The sequence below is a fragment of the Triticum aestivum genome, chromosome 6D (assembly GCF_018294505.1).
Source record: "Triticum aestivum cultivar Chinese Spring chromosome 6D, IWGSC CS RefSeq v2.1, whole genome shotgun sequence".
Taxonomy (NCBI): domain Eukaryota; kingdom Viridiplantae; phylum Streptophyta; class Magnoliopsida; order Poales; family Poaceae; genus Triticum; species Triticum aestivum.
This window is the reverse complement of record NC_057811.1, coordinates 306,291,129-306,304,470: the sequence shown is the minus strand read 5'-3', so window position 1 is coordinate 306,304,470 and position 13,342 is coordinate 306,291,129. Positions and strand designations below refer to the sequence as shown.

At 42.4% G+C, this 13,342-nt stretch overlaps 1 pseudogene; it reads right to left on the bottom strand.

Annotated features, from left to right (window-relative positions):
• Positions 1–82: 82 nt before the first annotated feature.
• LOC123142598 (protein SOSEKI 5-like) overlaps positions 83–13,342 on the bottom strand; it is a 109,544-nt pseudogene continuing 96,284 nt past the window's right edge.

Sequence of the window (13,342 nt, the reverse complement as noted above, 5' to 3'; positions counted from 1 at the left end):
ACAAATTTCCCCCTCAACTTTGAAACCAGATCAATCAGCCCCTCAAATCGCTAAAACAGAACAATTACCCCCTAAGGTGGTTTCAGACTTGATTTTGAGTGGTTTTGACCCATACCCTATATTTCTCTCGGTTGACCGTGCACTTTGTCACATAACAGTTGGGCGGAGATGCCCGCTTCAGTGCGCCCAGCACGCCTCCGTGGTCGTCACGCTCGCCGCTCTTCGTCTTCTGGGTCTCCACCAGGCTGCCGCTTAAGTACTCTCGCTCGATGCCTATGGCAACGCCGGCGCTCCCCGAGAAGCCATCCGCCGTCGTGCTGCTGCTCAGGTCCGACGCGGGGGACTGCTTTATGTTCCTCGCACTGTCCGGACCAGCGTCCCGCTTGGCCGCCGCAGGAGATGAGCTGCATCAGCACCGCCGAAGCGCGCATCCGGCCGCCCACAATCACGCCCTGCTGCACTAGGCCCACGTTCTCTTCCTCCCGGCGAGCGGTGAAGGTGTTTGAGGCGGCGGCCATGCGGGCGTCTTTCCCGATGAGTGTCTCCAGCGTGTTGGGGGCTCGGGGCTGCTAGACGACGACGGCCGTGAGATTTCATCGGCTCCAAGCTCACTCGTAGGCTGCTGCGGCAGAGACAACTTGGGGCCTTGGTGCAAGCCGCGTTTCTCGCCGGTCTGCGCGGCCGCGTCCGCCCCAGCGCCGCTGGCTGTGGCATCCACCCGGTACTGGCCGAGGTCGAAGGCGCTCCAGTTCTTGCCGGCCATGGGCCTTGCTAATGTCCGTTGTGGGCATCTTCTTCTCGTTCCCGGCCTAGCAGCTGGAGGTGAGGACGAAGATGAGCCGGCGAAGGCGTCACATGGGTAGGCTGGCTCGGGGAGGAGGAGGAGCAGCTCGGAGCCCTTGAGCAGGTACTCGGCGCTAGCGGGGTGCACAGGGGTCGTCGACGGTGAGGTCGTTCCAGACGTAGCTGGTCTTGTAAGTCTGCTTGGAGGACCGAGTTAATTGCAAAGAACTGCCATACTTATCGTAACAAACCAGTATCATTAGTCACATATTATGCAATTGAGTATCAACTCTAAGCCTAAGCATTGCAAAACGGTCTGACAACCGTATAAGCATGTATTTACCATGTATTTGACCGAGCGGGCCCACGTGTCAGGTGACACGGTGGGCGTACCCGCGCGCGCCGCCCCGCTGACTCAGGCCCACCCAGCTCGGTCATTGTATTTGGCTCAGCTCGGTCAGGTCGAAGGCAGCCGCCGCACTCTGTCCCTCTCCTCTGTTCGCCCCCTCGCCCTCGTCTCTCTCTCTCCCATCCGCTGCCGCTCGCCGTGCCAGCCACAGCGCCCGCTGCCGCCACCGCGCCATGGTCTTCGAGGATGAGAGCAGCGACGACTGCTCCAGCCTGCAATACATCACCTCCTTCGACGACGATCAGGTCAGTGGTAGAGTTGTAACACCCTGGATTTTGCCATTTTCTTTTTCTGATGATTTTCTTGGATTTCTTGATTTGGTTTGCTTTTCTGTGACTATGTAGTTCTGAAACTTGGGAAGAATCATGTCTTCCTAGGTTTTATAGTGGCTTGCTATCCTCATCATTATCCCAAGATCATGTCATTTTCATCCTTGACCTAATCCAATATTCTTTTTTCTTGAGAATATTCCTTTAATAGAAAAGGAATAACCCTTTAAACCCTAGGTTGTGAAGCAACATATATTTCTGTCACTCCCAAAACTCTCAAATAATTCTCATAAATTGTTTGGGTCATATCTTGCTCAAATATGGCAAAATATTTCATTGCCATGTTCATAAATCATCCTCCAATAATTCTTTTCCTATTCTGCCCTAAATGGCACTTTGCAAAGCAAGTGCTATTTATCTTTGCTTGATTTTCTCCAAACTTTTTGGACATATTTTCATGTCCATATAATTGCGTTATGCCAAAATTCAACTCAATTTGCCTAGTAAATATTCCTGAGCAATGTTTTCAAAGTTCTGAGGGAAGCCTATGAAGGAAGTACAAGCTAGGCATATCCAAATGAGTTGAAATTTTGCAAGGACCTTCATATGATCAAATCATCACTCTCCACAAAATTTGAGCTCATGTAACTCATCTATGTGAGCCCATCTCCAAATCTTAATTTCTTGTCAGATTTCCAGTTTGTGAAGCAACCATATTTTATATTGCTTCATTTAAGATGAAAATTTACCAGGACATTCTCCTATCCATATCAACTCTCACCACTTAATTTTGGTTCATTTCATTAATCTATTTGCCCTGTGAAATTTTTCCAAGTTTCTGTCCAGAGAGATGCTATATGAAGCAAGTGCTAGTTTGGCTAATCCAAATGGCATGAAACTTTTTGAGCATCTTCATATCTTCAAATCATTGGGCCATGCCCAATTTCAGCTCAACTTGCCTCTTCATGTGAGTGCTACTTGTCATCTCTTATTCTGACCAATAGGGCCCTCTCTACAGCAAGTACCCTCTAAACTCTTCCTCTTAAGCTAATGTTTGGTGATCAACATCATCTTAGTATGTGATCATCACCAGACAAATCCTTTCCTTCGTTCCCAAGCTGGTGTCCCCACTGCAGAGCACAAACACTTGGCTGTTGGTCTGCTCTGGGGCCATCTACAAATCTCTTCTTGGCTGTTGGTCGAATTATTTCTTCATTTAGACTAAGGGCAGTATGGACTATCTTCTGGACATGGTCGGTCCGGCCAAAACGAGCCATTTGCACCAGTGCATGCGGTGGTCACGCTTGCGTCATTGCAAACTCGTGCTCTGGCTCGTTCCGGCCGTTGTTCCCGTCGTCTCCCTCCTCGTCTCGACCTCCATTCGTGTCTAGTAGCTGCCCTGTGAGCTCCTGCGTCGTCCTGTGCCTCTGCCCCTTCCTGGTTCGCCAGTAATACGCCGCTAGCGCCATGCCCATGCCACGTCCAGCCGCTGTCCTCCATTAGAGCTTGGCTTGAGCTCGTCCGTGAGCTCTAGAACGCTCCTCCTCGGCTATATATAGCTGCCCCGAGGTCCTTCACACCTCACTCACTCCTCTCGCGCCTCTCTAGTCCACCGTAGTGCCTCTCATCACCGTTTCTTCTTCGGTCCACCTCGGCCATCAACGGAGTTTTCTCCTCCCCGGCCACCACGAGCCTCCTCTCACCTTCCCTTCACCTCCACCATGTTCCCCTCCTTCCGGCGAGCCGCCCCCACCCCTCTCTCCTCGCCGGAGTTGCCCGTAGTGCCGAGCTCCACCCCCGCCCGTAGCTCACTGTCCTCCTCCTGGCGCCGCCCCTCCCCTCCACCCCACTCCTCCACGGCGGCTGTTTCTCCCCTGAACGGAGGCGCCTCGGCCTCCTGCACCCGCCGGTGGTCGCCGCTTGGCCGGAGGCCACCTGAGCCGGCCGGCCCCTTGGCCGCTTCCTCCCCTGTCCCCTGCTCTGTTCCACGAGGGAACAGAGGCACGGGAGGAGGAAGACGACGACATGGTCGACCCCCCTGCCGCTGGACCCCACGCGCCAGTGTCACACCCCTCCATCCCACGTGGCAAGTGGAAACGTCTTCTCGTGAGTACGTTTTCCTTTGAGGAAAGCGTATCACTTTCCTTCGTTGGCTATTATGCGTTTTCTCTTTAAGAAAACATACTTTCCTCTACTGCGGCCAGGAATGTGCTTTCTCTGTTCCGAAAGCTTATTTTCTGAAATCCGTTTCTGTCTTATCCACTCAACGACCCGTTGGTGATGAAAATATTCACAGATTAGTCCCTGATCTTCATCACCTCATAACTCCGCAACCGTAACTCCGATCGAGGTGAAACGAATGCCCACTTCTTTGTATCGTCGAGATCTTTCTGTTGGAAACATTTTCACTAGGTGGTCTCACAGTGAAAATGACCATTATGCCCTTGCCTCTAATCAGCCCACTCCGAGAGAGAACCGTCCGGCGTTTCATTTCGCGGCTTCACCGCATTTCTTCCCGGAGTCTCCGTCACCCCCAGGCAAGCCACAACAGCCACTTGCATGATATACATGTAGTAGCCATGGTTTCTACTTGAATATTTAATAAAATTTTGCCCGCTATATTCCTGCTTGTTTGCTACTACTGTCGTTGTTTCGGTTTTACTGGGTGGATTCGTGTCCACCTTCATGCTATGTTTCGATGCAACTGGTAATCTTGTACTACTTGCTAGTATCATGTTCATATGTCATGCTTGGTAGTAGTAGTACATTCTGTTAGTAGTGATGTTCGTTCTGGTGCATGCTTATGGTCTGTTATCTAGTACCGTTGCTATGCATGTTCCGTTGCATCTAGTTGGTTACATGTTTGCTTGGTAGTATTCTTGTCATATTCTTGCATGGTATTTCTTTATGATGTTAGTGGCATCATGTTATTTTAATATGGCTCAGCTTCTTGCATTCAAGTTTAACAGGATAATAATCAAACTTGAACAACTGTTGGCTGAGTCATTGCTACCTCTTGAGCTTGCGTTGGTTTTTCCCTTGAAGAGGAAAGGGTGATGCAGCAAAGTAGAGTAAGTATTTCCCTCAGCTTTTGAGAACCAAGGTATCAATCCAGTAGGAGACGACACGCAAGCCACCGAATACCTGCACAAACAAACACCAACTTGCACCCAACGCGATAAAGGGGTTGTCAATCCCTTCACGGTTATTTGCAACGTGAGATCTGATAGAGATGGATAAACGGTAAAGTAATATTTTGGTATTTTTGGTTTATGGAACGGAAAGTAAAAAATTGTAAAGAAAGTAAATAGGAAACTGAAATTGTAGATCGGAAACTTATATGATGGAAAATAGCCCCGGGGGCCATAGGTTTCACTAGAGGCTTCTCTCAAGATAGAAATTATTACGGTGGGTGAACAAATTACTACCAAGCAATTGGTAGAAAAGCGCAAAGTTATGACGATATCTAAGGCAATGATCATGAATATAGGCATCACGTCCATGTCAAGTAGACCGAAACGATTCTGCATCTACTACTATTACTCCACACATCGACCGCTATCCAGCATGCATCTAGAGTATTGAGTTCATAAAGAACGGAGTAACTCCTTAAGCAAGATGACATGATGTAGAGGAATTAACTCAAGCATCATGATGAAAACCCCATCTTTTTATCCTCGATGGCAACAATACAATACGTGTCGGTTCCCCTTCTGTCACTAGGATCGAGCACCGCAAGATTGAACCCAAAGCTAAGCACTTCTCCCATTGCAACAAAAACCAATCTAGTTGGCCAAACCAAATCGATAGTTCGAAGAGACTTGCAAAGATATCAAATCATGCATATAAGAATTCAGAGAAGATTCAAATAATATTCATAGATAAGCTGATCATAATACAAAATTCATCGGATCTCGGCAAACACAACGCAAAAGAGTATTACATCGAATAGATCTCCAAGAAGATCGAGGAGAACTTTGTATTGAGAATCAAAGAGAGAGAAGAAGCCATCTAGCTACTAGCTATGGACCCGTAGGTCTGTGGTAAACTACTCACGCTTCATCGGAGAGGCAATGGTGTTGATGTAGAAGCCCTCCGTGATCAAATCCCCCTCCGGCAGGATGACGAAAAAAGCCCCAAGATGGGATCTCACGGGTATAGAAGGTTGCGGCGGTGGAAAAGTGGTTTCGTGGCTCCCCTAGAAGTTTTTGGGATATTTGAGAATATATAGGAGGAAGATCTAGGTCAGGGGGTCACCGAGGGGACCACAAGGTCGGGGGGCGCGCCCTACCCCCATGGGCGTGCCCTCCACCCTTGTGGCCGCCTCGTGGCTCTTCTGACTTGCACTCCAAGTCTTTTGGATATCTTCTGGTCCAAGAAAAATCATCGCGAAAGTTTTATTCCGTTTGGACTCCGTTTGGTATTCCTTTTCTGAGAAACTCTAAAACAAGGAAAAAACAGGAACTCGCACTGGGCTCTAGGTTAATAGGTTAGTTCCAAAAATCATATAAAATAGCATATTAATGCATATAAAACATCCAAAACAGATAATATAATTGCATGGAACAATAAAAAATTATAGATACGTTGGAGACGTATCAAGCATCCCCAAGCTTAATTCCTGCTCGTCCTTGAGTAGGTAAATGATAAAAACAGAATTTTTGATGTGGAATGCTGCCTAACATATTTATTCATGTAATTCTCTTTATTGTGGCATGAATGTTCAGATCCGTATGATTCAAAACAAAAGTTTAATATTGACATAAAAACAATAATACTTCAAGCATACTAACAAAATAATTATGTCTTCTCAGAATAACATGGCCAAAGAAAGCTTATCCCTACAAAATCATATAGTTTGGCTATGCTCCGTCGTCATCACACAAAATATTTAAATCATGCACAACCCCGATGACAAGCCAAGCAATTGTTTCATACTTTTGATGTTCTCAAACTTTTTCAACTTTCATGCAATACATGAGCTTGAGCCATGGACATAGCACTATAGGTGGAATAGATGGTGGTTGTGGAGAAGACAAAAAGAGGGAGACAGTCTCACATCAACTAGGCGTATCAACGGGCTATGAAGATGCCCATTAATAGATATCAATGTGAGTGAGTAGGGATTGCCATGCAACGGATGCACTAGAGCTATTAGTTTATGAAAGCTCAAAACGAAAACTAAGTGGGTGTGCATCCAACTCGCTTGCTCACGAAGACCTAGGGCAATTTGAGGAAGCCCATCATTGGAATATACAAGCCAAGTTCTATAATGAAAAATCCCCACTAGTATATGAAAGTGATATCATAGGATACTCTCTATCATGAAGATCATGGTGCTACTTTGAAGCACAAGTGTGGTAAAAGGATAGTAGCATTGCCGCTTCTCTCTTTCCTCTCTTTTTTTTATTTGGGACTTCTCTTATTTTTTTGGCCTCCTTTTTTTCGTCCGGAGTCTCATCCTGACTTGTGGGGAAATCATAGTCTCCATCATCCTTTCCTCACATGGGACAATGCAGACCATCACACTTTTATTTGCTTACAACTCAAAAATTACAACTCGATACTTAGAACAAAATATGACTCTATATGAATGCCTCCGGTGGTGTACCGTGATGTGCAATGAATCAAGAGTGACATGTACAAAAAATGATGAACGGTGGCTTAGCCACAAATACGATGTCAACTACATGATCATGCAAAGCAATATGACAATGATGATGCGAGTCATAATAAACGGAACGGTGGAAAGTTGCATGGCAATATATCTCGGAATGGCTATGGAAATGCCATAATAGGTAGGTATAGTGGCAGTTTTGAGGAAGGATATGTGGTGGGTTTATGGTACCGGCGAAAGTTGCGCGGTACAAGAGAGGCTAGCAATGGCGGAAAGGTGAGAGTGGGTATAATCCATGGACTCAACATTAGTTATAAAGAACTCACATACTTATTGCAAAAATCTATTAGTCATCAAAACAAAGTACTACGTGCATGATCCTAGGGGGATAGATTGGTAGGAAAAGACCATCGCTCATCCCTGAGCGCCACTCATAAGGAAGACAATCAATAAATGAATCATGCTCCGACTTCATTACATAACGGTTCATGATACGTCTCCAACGTATCTATAATTTTTTATTGTTCCATGCTATATTATATTCTGTTTTGGATGTTTAATGGGCTTTATTATACACTTTTATATTATTTTTGGGACTAACCTATTAACCGGAGGCCCGGCCCAAATTGCTGTTTTTTTGCCTATTTCAGTGCTTCGCAGAAAAAAGATATCAAACGGAGTCCAAACGGAATGAAACCTTCGGGAACGTGATTTTCGGAACGAACGTGATCCAGAGGACTTGGAGTCTACCCAAAGCAATCAACGAGGAGAGCACGAGGGAGGGGGTGCGCCTACCCCCCCCCCCCCAGGCGCGCCCTCCACCCTCGTGGGTCCCATCTTGCTCCACCGACGTACTTCTTCCTCCTATATATACCTACGTACCCCTAAACTATCAGATACAGAGCCAAAAACCTAATTCCACCGCCGCAACCTTCTGTACCCGTGAGATCCCATCTTGGGGCCTTTTCCGGCGCTCCGCCGGAGGGGGCATTGATCACGGAGGGCTTCTACATCAACACCATAGCCTCTCCGATGATGTGTGAGTAGTTTACCTTAGACCTTCGGGTCCATAGTTATTAGCTAGATGACTTCTTCTCTCTCTTTGGATCTCAATACAAAGTTCTCCTCGATCTTCTTGATCTATTCGATGTAATCTTCTTTTGCGGTTTGTTTGTCGAGATGCGATGAATTGTGGGTTTATGATCAAGATTATCTATGAACAATATTTGAATCTCCTCTGAATTCTTTTATGTATGATTGGTTATCTTTGCAAGTCTCTTCGAATTATCAGTTTGGTTTGGCCTACTAGATTGATCTTTCTTGCAATAGGAGAAGTGCTTAGCTTTGGGTTCAATCTTGCGGTGCTCGATCCCTGTGACAGAAAGGGAAACGACGCGTATTGTATTGTTGCCATCGAGGATAAAAAGATGGGGTTTATATCATATTGCATGAGTTTATCCCTCTACATCATGTCATCTTACTTAAAGCATTACTCTGTTCTTATGAACTTAATACTCTAGATGCATGCTGGATAGCGGTCGATGTGTGGAGTAATAGTAGTAGATGCAGAATCGTTTCAGTCTACTTGTCGCGGACGTGATGCCTATATACATGATCATACCTAGATATTCTCATAACTATGCTCAATTCTATCAATTGCTCGACAGTAATTCGTTTACCCACCGTAATACTTATGCTATCTTGAGAGAAGCCACTAGTGAAACCTATGGCCCCCGGGTCTATTTTCCATCATATTAATCTTCCAACACTTAGTTATTTTTATTGCCTTTTATTTTACTTGGCATCTTTATTTCTCTTTATCATAAAAATACCAAAAATATTATCTTATCATATCTATCAGATCTCACTCTCGTAAGTGACCGTTGAGGGATTGACAACCCCTTTATCGCATTGGTTGCGAGGTTCTTATTTGTTTGTGTAGGTGTGAGGGACTCGTGCGTGATCTCCTACTGGATTGATACCTTGGTTCTCAAAAACTGAGGGAAATACTTACGCTACTTTACTGCATCACCCTTTCCTCTTCAAGTGAAAACCAACGCAGTGCTCAAGAGGTAGCAAGAAGGATTTTTGGCGCCGTTCCCGGGGAGATTCAAGTCAAGTCAAGTCAAGGCATACCAAGTACCCATCACAAACTCTTATCCCTCGCATTACATTATTTGCAATTTGCCTCTCGTTTTCCTCCCCCCCACCTCACCCTTGCCATTTTATTCGCCTTCTTCCCATATGCCTTTCTGTTTGTGTTTCCACGTGCCTTCTATTTGCTTGCATCTTTGCTTGCTAAAAATCTATTGATATGGATCCACTTAAAGTGTTCTACTTGGATCATCTTCGATCCTTATGCTCTCGTGCTAAAACCCCAACTAGCCTAGTTGATGGGAAATCTTTAGATGAGCATGCTCATTTTGTGCGTCACCGTTTGTCTGAAAAAGGGAGACTCTTATGGAATCAAATAAACAAATTGTTGTGTTATGCTTGGAATCTTTGTGAAATTTGTGATATTACTTGTTGCTCTAAGAACCCTAAAAAACACCTTCCCTACCTATATGAGTTCAATGAAAATTAAATCTTATCTTCTTATGCAAAGGGTGTTTATAGCTACTATGATATCGAACCAATTGAAGAATTTGTTGCCTTTAAGGGTTCTTATGAAGTTGCTTCTTTGATTGAAAAGTATGATACTACTCTTTATCAATCTGAAAATTGTGACATACTTGAATATTGCTATAAAAACTATGCTCATAATGTCTATGTCAAAGAATTTATTGAAAGAATGACTGTTCTTCTAAAGAAAATAATGATATGCATGAATCTATAGATAATTATGATTCCGATGATTTGATTGAAATATCCCTTGATGAACATGATGCTTGCTATCCTTGTGGCCATGATGCCAATATTTATGAAGATGAATTTGCTATAGTTCCTTACGTTAAACATGAGATCGTTGCTATTGCACCCATACTTGGTAGTTCCTTCGATGAAAAGCATGATTGCAATAATTTTTCTATAAATTTTCTTGAAGTCAATTGTGCTAATATTATGCAAAACCCCAAGCTTGGGGATGCTAGTTTTGCTATGTCTGCTACTTTTGGTATGATCATGATTGGGGTGATTCTTCTTATGATCTTGAAAATTTATTTAAGCACCATGATGAATATGAGATTGATAATAGTGTTTGCAATAATATTGAGAGTGGGTTTGGAAGAGTGTCAACTTTAGATCCCACATATTTGGATTTTGATCAATCTTATGAAATTTTTGATAAAAGTGGGTTTGGAGAGGTCATGACTTTAGTTAATGTTAATCCCACTATTTTGGAAGAGTGTCAACTTTGCATGCATGTGGATCGTGTTGAGAATATGTTATGTGATAGCTATATTGTTGAATTTGCTTATGATCCCACACGTAATTATTATGAGAGAGGAAAATATGGTTGTAGAAATTTTCATGTTACAAAATAACCTCTCGTTATGTTGAGATTGCCATTGTTTCTTTCTTCTTCCTTGCATATGCTAGTTTTTTCTTGCCTTGATAATTTTTATTTTCCTATAAGATGCCTATGCATAGGAATTATGTTAGACTTAGATGTGTTTGTCACATGTTTCATGATGCTCTCTTTGTGTTTCAATTATTATCTTTCGTGTGAGCATCGTTGAAATTTTATGCCTAGCTAGGGGCGTTAAACGATAGCGCTTGTTGGGAGGCAACCCAATTTTATTTTTGTTTCTTGCTTTTTGTTTCTGTTTAGTAATAAATAATTCATCTAGCCTCAGGTTAGATGTGGTTTTATTTTTTAATTAGTGTTTGTGCCAAGTAAAACCTATAGGATCTTCTTGGGTGATAATTATTTGATCTTGCTGAAAAAGACAGAAACTTTCTGCTCACAAAAACAATTGTTAAAAATCACCAGAAAGTGATAAAATACTGAGTCCAATTGCAGTAGATCAATACACAAATTAGTTAGGTCGTCCTAATTTGGAAGAATTTTTGAGTTACATAAAGTATACGTTTGATACATATTACTACAGACTGTTCTGTTTTTGACAGAGTCTGTTTTTCGTGTGTTGTTTGCTTATTTTGATGAATCTATGGCTAGTATCGGGGGGTATGAACCATAGAGAAGTTGGAATAAAGTAGGTTTAACACCAATATAAATAAAGAATGAGTTCATTACAGTACCTTAAAGTGGTGGTTGTTTTCTTATACTAACGGAGCTCATGAGATTTTCTGTTGAGTTTTGTGTTGTGAAGTTTTCAAGTTTTTGGGTAAAGATTTGATGGATTATGGAATAAGGAGTGGCAAGAGCCTAAGCTTGGGGATGCCCAAGGCACCCCAAGGTAAAATTCAAGGACAACCAAAAGCCTAAGCTTGGGGATGCCCCGGAAGGCATCCCCTCTTTCGTCTTCGTCTATTGGTAACTTTACTTGAGGCTATATTTTTATTCACCACATGATATGTGTTTTTCTTGGAGCGTCTTGTATGATTTGAGTCTTTACTTTTTAGTTTACCACAATCATCCTTGCTGTACACTCCTTTTGGAGAGACACGCATGAATCGGAATTTATTAGAATACTCTTTGTGCTTCACTTATATTTTTTGAGCTAGATCCCACATATTTGGATTTTGATCAATCTTATGAAATTTTTGATAAAAGTGGGTTTGGAGAGGTCATGACTTTAGTTAATGTTAATCCCACTATTTTGGAAGAGTGTCAACTTTGCATGCATGTGGATCGTGTTGAGAATATGTTATGTGATAGCTATATTGTTGAATTTGCTTATGATCCCACACGTAATTATTATGAGAGAGGAAAATATGGTTGTAGAAATTTTCATGTTACAAAATTACCTCTTGTTATGTTGAGATTGCTATTGTTTCTTTCCACTTCCTTGCATATGCTAGTTTTTGCTTGCTATGATAATTTGTTTGCCTATAAGATGCCTATGCATAGGAAGTATGTTAGACTTATATGTGTTTGTCACGTGTTTCATGATGCTCTCTTTGCGCTTCAATTCTTGTCTTTTATGTGAGCATCATCGAAATCTCAATGCCTAGCTAGGGGCGTTAAACGATAGCGCTTGTTGGGAGGAAACCCAATTTTATTTTAGTTTTTTTGCTTTTTTGCTTCTGTTTAGGAATAAATATTTGATCTAGCCTCTGGTTAGATTTGTTTTTATGTTGTAATTAGTATTTGTGCCAAGTTAAACCTATAGGATCTTCTTGGATGATAGTTATTTGATCTTGCTGAAAATTCCAGAAACTTTCTGTTCACGAAAAAATTGTTAAAAATCACCAGAATGTGGTAAAATACTGATTCCAATTGCAGTAGATCAATAAACAAATTATATAGGTCTTCCTATTTTGGTAGATTTTTTTTGAGTTCCAGAAGTTTGCATTAGTTACAGATTACTACAGACTGTTCTGTTTTTAACAGATTCTGTTTTTCGTGTGTTGTTTGCTTATTTTGATGAATCTATGGCTAATAAAATAGTTTATAAACCATAGAAAAGTTGGAATACAGTAGGTTTAACACCAATATAAATAAATAATTAGTTCATTACAGTACCTTGAAGTGGTATTTTGTTTTCTTTCGCTAACGGAGCTCACGAGATTTTCTGCTAAGTTTTGTGTTGTGAAGTTTTCAAGTTTTGGGTAAAAGATTTGATGGATTATGGAACAAGGAGTGGCAAGAGCCTAAGATTGGGGATGCCCATGGCACCCCAATATAATCTAAGGACACCAAAAAGCCAAAGCTTGGGGATGCCCCGGAAGGCATCCCGTCTTTTGTCTTCGTCCATCGGTAACTTTACTTGGAGCTTTATTTTTATTCACCAAATGATATGTGTTTTGCTTGGAGCGTCTTGTATGATTTGAGTCTTTGCTTTTTATTTTACCACAATCATCCTTTATGTACACACCTTTTGAGAGAGACACACATGATTTAGAACTTATTAGAATACTCTATGTGCTTCACTTATATCTTTTGAGCTATATAGTTTTTGCTCTAGTGCTTCACTTATATCTTTTAGAGCACGGTGGTGGATTTGTTTTATAGAAACTATTGTTCTCTCATGCTTCACTTATTTTATTTTGAGAGTCCTACAAAACAGCATGGTAATTTGCTTTAATTATGATAGGCATCCAAGATTAGTAAAAAAAATCTTATGAGTGAGTTGAATACTATGAGAAGTTTGATGCTTGATAATTGTTTTGAGATATGAAGATGGTGATATTAGAGTCATG